The sequence below is a fragment of the Geotrypetes seraphini genome, chromosome 3 (assembly GCF_902459505.1).
Source record: "Geotrypetes seraphini chromosome 3, aGeoSer1.1, whole genome shotgun sequence".
In the NCBI taxonomy this organism is placed as follows: domain Eukaryota; kingdom Metazoa; phylum Chordata; class Amphibia; order Gymnophiona; family Dermophiidae; genus Geotrypetes; species Geotrypetes seraphini.
The window spans coordinates 297503879-297519637 of record NC_047086.1 but is presented as its reverse complement, the minus strand read 5'-3'; the positions used below and the strand labels follow the sequence as shown (position 1 = coordinate 297519637).

The 15759-nt window shown below is 38.1% G+C and overlaps 1 protein-coding gene across 11 annotated transcripts in view; it reads right to left on the bottom strand.

Moving 5' to 3' along the window:
- Window positions 1-15759, bottom strand: part of CHRM3 (cholinergic receptor muscarinic 3) — a 1018971-nt gene that overhangs the window by 400103 nt on the left and 603109 nt on the right. For all 11 annotated transcript variants that reach the window (XM_033937301.1, XM_033937305.1, XM_033937299.1 and 8 more), the window contains one exon: window positions 9252-9356. The gene's annotated coding sequence lies outside the window, so the exon portion shown is untranslated. The remainder of the gene's footprint in view (window positions 1-9251; window positions 9357-15759) is intronic.

Genomic DNA, 15759 nt, shown 5'->3' with positions numbered 1-15759 from the left:
ATGCGGTTTACACAATTTAAAATACATATAATACAATAAAAGCAGAAGGAAATTAGAGAGTAAGAACCAATGGCTAAAACCCCTAAAATCTGATAATTACATAATATAAAATTTTACAAATTTACTACCTAAATAGGATCTGTGTCGGCAGATCTGTTCTAAAATACTAGTGGAACTTGAGATGTCCCAATCTCAATTCCAGTTTCTATATATGCACTTCCAGAAATGCTGTTGTTGACAAACCATAAAGACTTCAGCTAGTCAGGTGAAGATAATTTGATAACATCTCTTTGTATAATTCTTATTATGTCTACTTTGAACAACTATGGCTTCCCCTAAATGATTCTTTGAGCATTTGAAAATGAAGATAATTCACTATTGCAGCAAAGAATCCCAAGTGTCAGAAACATTGTTAAGAAATTTAAATTACACTTCTCCCTCAGTATTTGCGGGGATAGGGGCAGAGCCGGACCGCAAATTGAGAAAAACAAATCAGCGAGTCTAAAATCCTCTGGAAACATTGGCTGCAGGCAGGCATACGTACTTTAGATGACATGATCTCAAATGGGGAAATGCAAAATTTATTACAACTGCAACAATCATTCGGCATATCAAAGTCTCAAGCTTATAATTGGTTGCAGTTGAAAAAGGCCATTCAGAAAGGGTTCCCTGATTGGCACAACTTGCAAAATCAGTATAGCTTTCCAGGTCTATGTTTCCAGACAGATTTCCAAGGGCATCAGGCTGTCAAGTGGTACAAATTAATATCTGAATATTTGAATAAGAAACCAATAACAAGTTTAAAAGACATTTGGAGCATTGAGATAAAGCAGCAGATTTCTGCTACTCAATGGCCACGGATTTGGACTTGGAGGATGAGATGTACAGCGTGGATGGATTTTTCTGTTGTATAGAATTTTTTGGACCCCTGTTTGTTTTCAAAAGTTAGATAGTTCAAAGTCTAATAGATGCTGGCACTGTCGTCTTGAAATAGGGACACTGGATCATCTGTTGTTCTATTGTCCCTTGATACTCAATTTTTGGAAGTCTATATGGGGTAAAATCAACATGATATTGGAAGCTTCGATTCCATTGTCCTGTGACATAGTGTTATTTGGGACTTTATTAAGACCTAAGAGTCCAATTAATGCAAGCAAGTATAGATTACTTCTTGTTATGACAGGAGATGCTATGCAGCTAATTACAAAAAAATTGGAAAAACTGGGACAGACTAAATCATATCTTTTGGTGGGAAACCCTGTGCCAATTTTATAGATATCAGCGAATGAACTCAGAACAATTGGGACAGTATAAAAAATTTATTGAGACCTGGGGTCCATTAGCAAAATTTGGAAAAACTGATCAATAGTATAAGCCTTTAATTTCAGAATGAGTTTCACACACATCCAGAGAGGGTGGGAAGGCTGGGGGGGGGAGGGGGAATATGTTCTTATATTATAATTTGTTAGATATAAGTGCTGTATATTGTACCAATTGTTTGTATAGTATATTGCACTTTCTGTTTGTTTTTAAAATTAATAAAGATATATATATAAAAAAAAAGATTGTATACCACCTTGCTCTCTTTTTTTGCAGTTAAAGGTGGCATAGCAAGTTCAAAATAAATAAATAAATACAGTGGTGCCTCACACAACGAACTTAATCCGTTCCAGGAGCAAGTTTGTTATGTGAAACGTTCGTTGTGTGAAACGCGTTTTCCCATAAGAATACCTGTAAAACAAAATAATTCGTTCTGCAGCCCTACATTTCCCTCCCTCCACCTCACCTCACATGCAGAGCCTGCCAGCCTTCTCCCTCACCCAGCCGCACGATCTCAAAAAGCTGTGCACGCGCAGCTGCTGGAGTTGATCAATGTTCTCTCTCCTGCAACTTCCGGTTTCCGGTTGCGTCAGAGGAGAAGATTGAACAACAGAGCATGCGCGCATGTGCTGCTCTTTGAAAGTGTGTGGCTGGCCGAAAAAGAAAGCCGGAAAACTCGGTTTTTAAGGTAAGGTGGAGGGAGATGATGGAACACTGCATTCAGACAGGAGGGTGCTGCTGTTCCCGGCTCACATTAGAAAGCGGCGAGAGTAGTTCCGCCCCCCCCCCCGGGCCCCTCGGGCGACTTCGTTGTGTGAAACGAAGTTCGTTATAGGGAGCAAGACAAAAAGTTCGTTATGCGCAGCGTTCGCTGTACGAGGTGTCCGTTATGCGAGGCACCACTGTACCATCATGGTGAAAATCAGTTCTCATTGTTCTTTTGTTATTTAGATGCAAACCTTTCTTTTGGAATACAATTAATGGGCTCCTTTTACTAAGCTGCGATAGCGTTTTTAGCACGTGCAGAATTGCCGTGTGCACTACTCCCACGCTACGCAGCTAGAACGTCAGCTCAATGCTGGCGTTAGCATCTAGCACGCGCGGCAATTTAGCGTGCGCTAAAACCGCTATCACAGCTTAGTAAAAGGAGCCCAATGACTTTCTGGGTTTTTTTTTTTCTAAGTTTGTTATACATAGAAAACTGATCTTTTTTTCACCATGAACTGGTTAAACCAAGCTTGGGCAGAAAAAAGAAGGTAGACAAGCATTTGTTGTGAGTTTACAGTATCTGATATTCAGTTCCCACTCACTTAGGGCAACTTTTTATACTCTGGTCGTGACTGAAACAAGTCTAACTTAGGACACCTTTCTCTTCTGACTTTGACTATCACTATTGGACGTCCTACTTTTCAATCCTCCCTAGTCCCACCCTAAACAAGCTCCCAACAAGTCCCCTTACTATTTGGATGAACCACAGTGTAAGATGTCCAAGTTCTGTCTTTCAAAAAACTTGATTTGGACATTGTTGGTAGATGGGCTTTTTCTTGTCATTTGTAAGATGTTCATATGCTGTGAAAGTGAGCCCCATTGTATCCTTTGAATGTTATAAAGATTAGTTCCCCTACATGCCAAGTTAGCTATGCAGGAACTGTCACTATTTCAAGTGTCTGCTTAGCTCCCAGCTCTACATTGACTCAGTCACTGTGAATATTGACCCCATCATGTCTAGCCAATTTGGATGAACAAAATTTATCTGATTAACAGGGAAGTGGGGTTCAGAGGGGATTTTTAAAAGACAGGATTAGGTTCTTTCCTCAATAATTTTATTTCGTGTACATGTGTCTAGTGGTCCTAAACCGTAGGGTTTTGCATCTGAACCTGAAAAATGCTTGCATAAAACTGTCAATCTTCTTTTTAACTCTTGCCTTCTTCCCCAGGGAGCTGCTCCTCCCCCCTCAGTTTGTACAAAAGCACTGTAATGAAAGATATAACTGCTCTGTAAGAAGCATTATCAATAAATATTATAATATTCAAGTAACTGATGTAAAACAGATAGAAAAACTTGTGCAACAACACTAATTTTACATAGAGCTCGTAGCTACTAACATGTCCCACTATCCAGCAGTGAGTTGAAGCAAACTAAACACTCTTGAGAGTGTTCCCTTTTTTTTTTTTTGGGGGGGGGAATGGGGGGTTGTATTTTTTTCTTTTCTCAGCTCACCTGAAAGACAGAGAGCTCTCCAGCTCCAGACTGATTCTTTGAGACAGAAGGCAGGCAAAGTCCATGTACAGGGCAGAGCTTCAGGACTACTAGACACATCTATAAGAAATATATTATCAAGGTAAGAACATTAGTGCAATGTGTCTAGTGGTCCTGAACCACAGGGATTTACCAAAGCAGTCCACAGAGTCTAGTATAGGCCCGCTGAGCCTGCCTTTGGAACGGCATCTTTCCTGGCTGCTACTTCAACCCTATAGAACCTGGTAAAAGTATGAAGGGTAGACCATGTAGTCGCTGTACAGATCTCCTCAGGCAAGATAGCCCTAGATTCCAACCATGAGACAACAACTCCTTTGGTGGAGTGAGCTTTCAATGTGATCAGAGGCTGCATACCATAGCCCACATATATGAAGGAAATGGCCATCTTAATCCATGGTTCAGGATCACTAGACACATTGCACAAGATTTATATTGGTATCTCCGAAAATTATCCAGATAAATCCTTTCAATATCTGTTTCATACAGGTTATTTTTCCATTCTGACAGTAAAACATTTTACTTTTTCCTAATCTAATCTTGATATTCCTGTATTGCCTTTTTCTTAACAAATTTCAGCCCAAAGCGATTTACAAAAACAATTATCAATGAAAGATAATTTCATTAAGACAAGCCAAATCAAGACTTAAACAGTTTTCAAATGTTTATGAAATAATGAGTATGAAGAAATTTCTTTAAAGAAATAGGAAGAACATTCTATATTGGAACAGCTTTGTAGGAGAATGATTTTTCCAAAAATCTGTTAAAGTAAACAATTTTGAAAGATAGGAATACCAAAGTTTAATTTTCCTTCAGCCTAGCAGTTTTGCTGCCATATGAAAAGCTTACTAAAGAGAGAAACTCTACAGGAACCATGACATTTAAAATATTAAAGATTAAACAAGCCAATTTAAAATCAATTCATGCTTGAAGTGTTATTTACTGAACAAAAATGGCAATTGCATTCATGGTCTTTTCCAATACTGTAATAGAATAATATTAACTTATCATAGTATACCAGATTTTTTTTATGGGGGGAGGGGGAATATCAAAGGAAGAATAATATTATTAGATGTTAGGGTCTACTTTAGGGGTCAACACCCAAGAAAAAGATCTAGGTGTAATCGTAGATAATATGCTGAAACCTTTTGCCCAATGTGGACTTGACAGCCAAAAAAAGCAAACAGATGCTAGGAATTATTAGAAAAGGGATGGAAAATAAGACTAAGACTATTGTCTGTATCACTCCATGGTGCAACCTCACCTTGAGTATTGCATTCAATTATGGTTTTCAATCTAATTTTAATTAATGACACTTTATTTTATTTTATGTTATAAATTTATACTATAAATATCTCTACTCAATTTGCCACATTAACCCTATACTTCTGTAGTAAATTCATAATATATAAATACTGATGAATAAATACTAATATTTGTAAAGTGCTCAGTGCCTCCACCAGGTCATTGCTAATTCAGTTCTGACCACGATAGTATAAGAACCATCATCACACTTTACTGTTCCTTCCTTTGTTCTTATACTCAATGATAAGAACATTTAATCAAACAGGACTAGTACTAACACTTTCTTAAATATCAAGGATGTAAAGACATTTCCAAACTGGTACTTATCTTGATGACTGGAGTCCTTGGAATGGCATCCGCCTAGCGATAATTTTTTCTTAGGCGTTGTTCTCCCTGACAATGATTATGAAACCGAGCTTGGGTCGGAGGGTAGTTAAAACTAAAACTAAAATCGACGTTCAGAGGATTATTGAAACTAGGATCAAGTTAAAAAAAAAATAAAAAATCACAAATGAGCACCTTATTGTGGACATGTGTGCAGTTGGTGAGACACAATAGAGAACAAGTTCAACATATTGAACGGGAGTTCACATAATAAAACAAGATAAGTACCAGTTTGGAAATGTCTTTATATGATGCTACAGGAACTCACAGCACGGGTGTACAGCATGGCTCTGCACGGGGCAGGAGTGTAGGAAGATTGCACTTGCCCCTGATCACCGCTAGACCACCAGGTAAGGTCTAGGGGTGGGTTAGAGTCGGCCCAAAAGTTATTCGCAAATTTTCCTTATTCGCGGGCCGGCTCTGCCCATAAACCCCGCAAATACAGAGGGGGGAGTGTATTCAATAAAACACCTGCAGGAGTGCATTTGTATTTGCTAACATTTGTCGTGGAAACATACAGTTCACAAATCTCCATTTGTAAAATATCAATGGAGGAAGCTTGGCAAAGGACTAAGAAGGGGCTGTCATTTGCAACAACATGGGAAATGTCAACATTATATCTCATGGCATTGCATCTTTCTTAAAAGACACAGAATTTCTGGTTTGTCTTTCGCTGATAATAGTATGCATCCGTTGTAAACAGTGTATAGCCCTCCTAAACAGTGTGCACTCTTTTCCTGACAGTGTGTGCACGTTTGCATATACAATGGTTCATACATGTCTGCACTATCAGAAAAAGAGTACACACTCTCAATGCATTTGTCCAGGAATGAACCATACACCCTCCCTTCAGAGACAAACAAACAAAATGAACATTTCCACAAATGACATGAGAAAAGGTACAGTATGACCATTTTCTGTCTGTCCATCCCTAAAAAGTGCAGTTGGTATTTCAGCACATACACCATCCATTTTGCAAAGGGAAACATGATGGGATTTGATACACCATCTTTCTGTGCTTACAATCAAAGTTGTTTACATATTATATACCAGTGGTCTCAAACTCAAATCCTTTGCAGGACCACATTTTGGATCTGTAGGTACTTGGAAGGCCTCAGAAAAAAAATAGTTAATGTCTTATTAAAGAAGTGACAATTCTGCATGAGATAAAACTCTTTATAGTTTATAAATCTTCCCTTTTGGCTAAGTCTTAATAATAATATTGTAATTTATAGCTAAAGAGACATATGATCAAGAAACTGTTTTATTTTACTTTTATGATTATGATAAACATACTGAGGGCCTCAAAATAGTACCTAACGGGCCATATGTGGCCCTCGGGCTGCGAGTTTGAGACCACTGTTATATACAGATACTTATTTTGAACCCAGGGTAATGGAGGTCTAAGTGCTTTGGCCAGAGTCACAAGGAGCTGCAATATAGAACCCAGCTCCCCATGTTACCAGGTTCCGGCATTAACCACTCAGCTACCCCTCCACTCCAAACCCAAACATATGAATGCTGCTAATTAAAAGAGGAAAAGTGAAGTAGGGATAGACAATGATCCTCCATGAATCAATCAAGAAAGAACCCCAGGGGTGAAGTTCAAAAATGTTTATTAAAAATCAGCACACAAAATGTGTGGTTTTTTTTTTTATTTTTTTTAAATAAATGTTTTTGAACTGCACCCCAGGGGTTCTTTCTTGATTGATTTGTGGAGAATCCTTGTCCATCCCTACACCTTTTCGCTTGTTGATTCTCAATTAGGGACTCTTTTTTTCTGGCTTTTTTTGTTGTGGATAGTTAAATACAGAGCCCACAATCTTTATTTTCAGTTAGGAGGGGGAAATTAGCGGGAACTAAATAACATACCTCCTTTAATCCCTCCTGTAGAAAACTGGCCAAAAATGAGCTTTAAAAAAAAAATAAAAAAGTTGTAAGTCTATAAAACTTAGGGCTCCTTTTACTAAGGTGCGCTGGGGCTTTAACGCGCAGAATAGCATGCGTTACATTGCTGTGTGCGCTAGACCTTAACGCCATTCTCACAAGTATTCAATAGTATTCAACATTGGAAAAAACATATGCAGCATGATCTAAACAATACATACATTTAAAAAAAAGCTAAGTCATTTTAATTACATAATTTATTCTAGTCGTATAAGATTTGAAAAATGCACAACAAAAGAAGAAAATATACAGTATGAAAAAAATATTTTGGGATGAGTGAAGAGTTGACAGGCCTAGGAGGTACATTACTCTATATGGTCAATCTGACATCCCATAGTGGAAGTTCTTTACCTTTAGTCACATCACTGGAATTTTGTTGATTTGTAGACCTTAACGTCAGCATCGAGCTGGCATTCATTCTAGAAGCGTAGCGCATGGTAATTTCCTGCGTGCGCTAAAGACGCTAGCGCACCTTAGTATAAGGAGCCCTTAGGCACCTGTTACAGAATCATGCTCAGCATCCTAATATTTGGGCGTCCCCATTTTATGCCAGGGTTGTCTGTGCCTAAAGTTAGGCACCAATATCGGAGCCCAATAGCAATTGATTCGCAAAGGGGCACCTAACTCAAAAACATGCCCATGAACTGTCCCTAACTATGCCAACTTTTAGTGCTGGCACTTTGGGCTTGATGCCAACTTTTTATAAAATCGAGTTTTTCAAGTTAGTCATCTAGCTTTCAATTAAAACCAATTCAAGCCTATTCTAAGAGAGTGCCTATATCAGCATCAATGAAGCCTATTTATCAAATTTAGTCAGGTGCCCATATTGGTGCCTAACTTTAGGCGGCCTTTATAGAACCAGGGCCTTGGTGCAAGATTCTGTAATAGGCGCCTACAAAGATAGGTACCTATTATATGTCAATCGTGCTTAGAAACCCATATAGGAATTGCGCTTAGCAGTGTCTAACTTAAAACTTAGGCACCTGTAATGTAGGCCAAGGTTTTAAAGCCTATATTATAGGCACCTAAGTCATTTAGAGCTAGCGGCACCTAAGGCTTTCTCCACTACTAAATTCATCTTCTTTGGCGATAGGCACCGCTAGGTGCCCTGCGATAGGTGCCTATCTTTTGTAGAATTGCATCTAAGAAAATAGGCGCCTATCTCTCAATTAAATTTTATTTTTTTTATTACAAGCTTGTTAAAGCGAATTATTGAAGTCAATATCCTAATCAACCCCTCCCCCCCTTTTACAAAGCCACGTTAGGCTCTTTTATCATCAGTTGCCGCAGTATCAGCTCCGATGCTCATAGAATTCATATGAGCGTCAGAGCCAATACTGCTGCGGCCAGCAATAAAAAAGCATAATGCAGCTTCGTACAAAGGGGGTGGTAATTTATGTGCCTAGCATTAGGCGCCTATTTATTTAGATGTCTATCTTTGGGCACCTTAGCGTTTAACGAACGCTAATTCCCTTAACGTGCATTAAATTGCATTAAACCCTACTGCTGCTTGATGGATTTTCCCCTTAGTTATGAATAACTGGGATTAACAGTCAAATATCATGTCTTAATGGTAGTCCACATTGATAACCTCCTGCTCAGTTGTCACTGTTTTGTGACTGGTGAGAATTATCTTTGCAGTCACTGATGAACCCTGTCTATGCAACATGCCACGCCCATGATAGCCTGAGGATCAGAAAACTGGGTCATAAATCCTTGCTGGAATTTTCCTTAACTAGCAGACTAGTTCTAAGATCTTTCTTTTAAAAGACCATTAATTCAAATGGAAATCTATTGCTATGCGTTTAGAAAAAAAAAAAAAATTGCAGCTCTGTTTGTGAAAGTAAAAGTCATGCAAAATGTGTACTAGAATGGAAAGCCTCAATGTCATAAAAACTGCATTGCATGCTCTATAATGTCCATAAAATTCACTACTTCTTAGAAAAGGAAAAGAAGATAGAGGTAATATTATTGGGTTTCTTTAGTAAGCCTCAGAAATGAATAGACATGTCTCTTGGTATCTTAGTATTTTACATACATAAGTCCAGCTGGATATCAGTGTAGTTGGTAGGATTCTGAACTCTGTAGTTTCATGAATTCCTTATTTGGGAAAAAAAAGTCTGGTACTTTCTCAGCAAGAAGCCTGCAGAGAGAAAACACAACAAGAGAAGTATCACAATGAGACATTAATAGTACACAGTCAAGATAGGAAAGATAAGAAAGGAGGAAATAGCATCGCAATCTTTGGTGAACTGATAAAAAGGTGGCTAATTGTGGCATAGTCAGAAGAATCTTTCATGTGAGAATGAATGAAAAGAACCTGTGATGTTTTATATTTAACATCAAAATCTGCAAGTGGCAATTAATTATACCCTACTCCTATCTTCAGGCAAAACCCTCCCCCACCCCACCAGTCCAGGGTAATTTGCCAGGGACAATTATTCATAGTGTAATTTCAAATGATAATGACCCCAAGGATATCTGTCTAAGGATAATTAATTCCTAGATAAGTAACACAGTTAGCGAGTACTGAGCCATCACCAATTAGTCAGTATTGACCCGATACTGTAGATATCTGGGGAGTTGAGAAGGAGTAGGCCCGTTTCAGTAGCAACAGTTTGCAAGATCCAGTTTATCTCCCTTGTGGTCTGTGGTTTTGGTTTTTTTTCCAGGTCCTGCATTCTTTATCTGCCCAATGCTCACCTTTTATCATCTATCACTTTCTTTTGCTTTACCAAATGCCTTTTTCTGTCATGCTTTTGAAAGCACTGAGGTATCTCTGTATTACTTTGCAGATCGGTGTAAGCAAACCAGGTTTTCAGGATATCCCTAATGAATATACATTACTCCAACGGGACTTATCAATTAATTTCAATAGCTTCAATAGTATCAATTACTCAGCATATAAAAAAGCTATTCATACATGATAGAAAATATTTTATTAAATATTCACACAATACCATCACATTTTTGTATTACCAATAAATAATCACAATAATCATACATCATACATACAGAACCTTTCCTATCTCAAGAGTTCTTATTAAAGTTCCTGAAATGCACAGATAAATCATATATTTTTTTTGTCAGTCTTTCATCTCAAAGCACCATTCCATTTAAATATCGATCATCAAACTGATATTCTTTGCATCCTCCATATGTCTAGTTTTTTTGTTTTTTTTGTAATCATGTTTATTAGAAAGGATACAACAGGGTAACAGGAACAACAGAGGCACCAAAAGCTCAAATACAAGTAATCAGTAGAAATACAAGAAGAAAAAATACACTCTCCACGGATAACTACCGTGATGGGACAGTTACATCAGAGCATTAAGGCAACAAAGGAAACAAACCAGCCCCCCCCCCCCCAAGCGAGCCAAAGCGAGGAAAGAGCTGTTATAGAGAGGCGAGAGAAGAGCATCCCCAAAACCACAGAAAGTGTAGAAAGGCAGAGTGCTCCCGTAGGAGGAGGTTAAACACCACGATCAGTCTAGCTCGACACAGGTCTGTGTTTCGCTAATAAGCATCTTCAGGAGCTACGACTAATAAAGGCTCCGAACCAGAACACAGTCCTTTATTATAACAGTTATCACCCTAAGAATTTGAAGGACAGTGTTCCGGTGGGACAGTTTCTAAGAGTTAAACAGCTCTGTACGGAGCCAGCAGAATTTTTTGAGCAGTCTCGTAATATGACAGAGAGCTTTAGTCAAAGGGATTACCCTACAAAAATTATTATGTGTGCATTTAAAAGAACAAGATATACGGATAGAAACTGGTTAATGTTATGAAGAGGTAGAAGTCAAAGGGAAACACGGATGACATGTACTGTATACTGCCCTTTTCCACTTAATCCCAACAGATTAAACAAGTGGTTTAGAATTGGCATATTCTAAACCTCCATTCTCAGCTTCGGGATTTGCCAAGATTTGCCTATATTCATGTCCGCAACTTGCAATGATCTTGGCTAATAGTAATAAAAACACAAGAGAAGGTAGTTTGAGAAGCCATTTTAAATGCAATGGGTGTGTATATTACAGATTTGCATTGGAAGTTGATAGGGTTAAAATACCAAATAACGATAAGGTGTTTTATCTACGTGATTGGACTGACTGTAATACCAGTCAAGTAGTTTATGGAATTGTGTTCCCCTGTAGAGGTGGTATTTAGGTCAGACTAAAAGAAAAATCAAGCAGCAGATTGCTCAACATGTGAGTAATTTATGCTTAAGAAAAACTGAACTTCCGTTGGAGGCTCACTGGGTTCAATATAAACATGAGGTTAATGAGTTGAAATTTGTAGTATTGATTACAATCCAACTAATAAGGGCAGGTAACATATCAGAGATTCTATTGAGAAAAGAGCGAAGGTTAATCCATTCCTGGGGGAAAGTAGAGCCCAATGGATTAAACAAAGAAGTGGAGTGGAATTTGTTATAATTAAGATCAGCTGTAGAGGCAGGATAAATAGGAAAGAGGAAATAGGAAGCGATAGAGGAAGTTGTTCTTTGTAGCAACTTGATTATTTATGAAGCTGCTGGTAAATGAAATATTATAAACTGCAAGGTATTGTACATTTATAGTAATCACCGCAAACTTTCAAAGTTCGAAGTCTGGTGGACTCATGTCTGGACTATAGGGAGCATGAGGTAACACCTCCCAGCCCTATTTACGTAGTTTTTCAATGCCGACATTCCCTATGTGCGGGCGAGCATTGTTGTAAAGAATGAGTGGTCCAGCCAAGAGCAATTGAGGTCGGGTTTTGTGCATTTTTCTGCCCATTTTTTGCAAAAATATCACAATAATACACGGCTGTGACACTTCTTCTACATGGAACTTTGTCTGTGATGATGATGCCTTCATGATCATAAGCAAATATCATTTGTTTGACTTTTGATTGAGCTTATCAAAATTTTTTTGGCCGTGGGGAAGATGGAGCTCTCCACTCGTCATTGAAAAGCTACCCAAATACGGCTGGGAGGCATTACCTCATGCTCCCTACAGTCCAGACATGAGTCCATCAGACTTCGACCTTTTTCCAAAGTTGAAACAACCTATGCATTGACATCATTTTGCATCGCTGGAAGAGCTTTTATCCGCTGGTAACCGAGCCATTCGGCAACTGAACAAAAATGGTGTCTTGGATGGAATAATGAAGCTTCTTGGACATTGGGACTCGGTCATTGCAAAGCAGGGAGACTATATTGAAGGATTGTAAAGAAATACTTGAAAAAAAATAAAACATGTAAATTTAAAAAAATAGTTTGCATTATTTATGAAATGACCCTCATATTTTTGAAAAGACCCCTGAAATGTACAGTATATATAAATGTAACCCCCAATGGCACTAAATACAAAACGGAATATGCCCAATATGCAGCACTATTTAATTGAGTCAAGTCAATGAATAGGGGGACCACACATTCAATGGTTACTATATGATGAGTGATTAAAGATACTATGATACATCAAATGCAAAATCACTCCAAAATAATAACTAGTAGTTCATGAAGATAATATCAACTTATAATGAAAGCGTGCTCAGAGACATGGAGGTGAAAACAAGGGGCGAACCCCTAAACTATCACCTCACCACCCAATCATCACATATTCAAGCGATGGACCACTGGTCTGACTCAGCAGTGGCAATTCTTATGTTCTTATGTTCTTATATTGTCAGTTGATATTTTAAAACTCTTCATTTAACTGTGTACCCACAGGTTGAAACTTTTTCATGTGATAGTCATTCAATAATTCTTCAAAAAGGAACTTATCTTAAATGCCTTAAAAGCATCTGCCAAAAGAATGATGTCACGGCGCCGGTTAGAGAATTGCACCTCCGACAAAAATAAGCACTGGAAATATAATAATAATAATAATAACAGCTTATATACCGCAATACCGTGAAGTTCTATGCGGTTTACAAAGATTAAGCAAATGTACAAATTGATTGACTTTAAGAGGGGAGGAAGAAAGAGGATTAATAGGACAGGAAATCCATTTTTGAAGAGAGAGTGATCAATAGAACAAGTTAATCGCTTTAGAGGGGAGAGAGAAGAGAGGATCAGTTGTCTAGATACTTTAGGAACAGGTGTGTTTTCAGACGTTTCCTAAATTCCTCATAAGTAGTGGGCGAAAGCAATTATTCTAGGTCTTTACCCCATGATGCTGCTTGGTGCGAGAGAAGATGTTCATGGTGTTTTTTCAGTTTACAACCTCTCACTGGGGGGGGAAACAAAGTTGGAATGTGAGCTTCTCTTGTGTCTGTTGGCTGAGAAGACGAAAAGGTCAGTTATATATTTAGGGGCAAGTCCGTGTAGTGCTTTGAAGCAGAAGCAGGCAAATTTGAACTTTACGCGCGCCTCCATTGGCAGCCAATGCAGCTGCCGGTAGTAGGGTGTCACGTGGTCAAACTTCCTCAGCTCAAAGATCAGTTTGACCGCTGCATTTTGCATCAATTGTACACCGTCTAACACCACTTCAGGTGTTATATACGCCCACAGTGACATTAAGCGCCTTAAAGTGCTTACAGAGGCGCAATTCTGGTGCCAGTTTTTTAGGCGCCTTGAAAATCTGTGAAAACAGGCGTTTAAACAGTTTTTTCACTGAGACTAGGCATCATACCGGCACCCAAAAAAATGGCATTGCTTAGAGAATCCAGGCCTTAGAGACTATCTGCAAAATTTAAAGTTCTAGCTGACTAAGTTTTGTGGCCAAATCAGACTGCATAAATAGCTGGTCTGTCTTTGGCAACTAAAAACTTAGTTGGCCAGCACTGAATATCAATTTAGCTGTCTAAGTTTATCTAGGTTCTTTGCCGTCAGTGGTATTTTAGGAAGCAGTGCAGTGTGGAAGAAATAGAGCGTATCCCTAAAGCAGCTGGAAGGTGAAACAGGGGTCCCTGTTGGAATTTGTACTGGAACATGAAGATTTAAGGAAGCAGCGAAGTGTGGACGAAATTGAGTGCCTAGAAAACTGCTGCCTGCCGCATGCCAATCACAGACGCTATTTCCAGAATTGGGGATACTGACACCTAACAAGGACCCTAGGCGCCGGAAATGTAGGCCATGGTTTTACAGGCCTACATTTCCGGTACCTAGGGTCCTTGCAGAATCGCAGCCAGTGGTGCCTAGTGACACTAAAGTCCAGTGCCACCCCTAAATATGCTCACTTCCAGGCTTTGGCATCACTAGGTGAAGATCCCAAAGGACGCCTACATTTTTTTAAACAGTTAATAGTTTTTTTTAATGGCGCAACCAATTATCATGCCAATTAAAACATAAGTTAATGCAACATATTATCAAACAATTGTACAAAATAACCAGCACTTAATTCCATCAAAGGAAATAGTACATCCCTTCCACCCACCCATCCTTTCATACAAGTTTCAAGTTTTATTGGGATTTGTTATCTACGCAATATCATATATTTCAATGCTTATAACAATTGTTTTTAAAATAACAACAAATTGGGGAGGACAAAACAAGATAATATAGACAAATTTTGGCATTCTATTACAAACTGGTACAAAAGGCAAAAGGAGTGAACTACAAATTTTTTAAGAAAAGAAAAAGAAACATTTAAGGGAAAAAAAACACATATGGAGGGGTCATGGAAAACATATATGGTAGGATCTCAAATCCAAGATATAAAGTGAAATAAAGAGTATTTTGGCGACCTACACATAAACACTCATTAAAAAATGGGATTTAATATTTGTAGGTAATATTTTCTATATATTGAAAGCGTCCTTAAACAGAAAGCTTTTAAGGGAACGCTTAAATTTTTCTAAAGAAGGTTCATTACGTATAAATAGTGTTGGGAGCAGCGCAAAGCATTCAGCGTGCCGGCCTGCGCTAAAAACTGCCATCACGATTTTGTAAAAGGGGGAAATAACCTGTAATTGATTTTAATTAGCACTAATAATTGCTATTTGAGGGGCACCATATTTAGATTTTATTTTTATATTAAAGATTCAAAAACATGCTTGCATGTTGTTGGATTATGGTCTTAAACAAGGATTAGCTTTGGAGAGAGACTTCAGTTCCCTGAATGAAAAATACCCAATTACCTCATCTTTTTATGTGGTGCCTAAGACACATAAATCTACTACAAATCCTCCAGGACTTCCCACAGTGGCTGGGTTTACATCCATCTTGGAACCTTTGTCAGTTTATGTCTTTTTTTTTTTTTTTTTTAGTAATTTCAATTATACATATCAAGTATAGATATACAAGAAAAGAATAACATTGGTGAAACATATTTTACAAGAAATATTACAAATAGAAATAAATTAATTCTAAAGTCCACTTCAAGGAGAGATTTGCGAGGATAAACTAAAAGTAAATAATTCCTGATGGAAATCCAGTTAGCATTCCAACTATATACATTGAGATCCAGTTTCTGTTTAATTATCCTTTTTATCATGTTCCAATAGAAATTTCTCCACATGAGAATGATCCAAAAAATATAAATTGTTTACCCTGATAACGTAAAATACATCTACAGGGAAAATACAAGGGAAAAAAATTGCTCCAACAGCCAACAGCC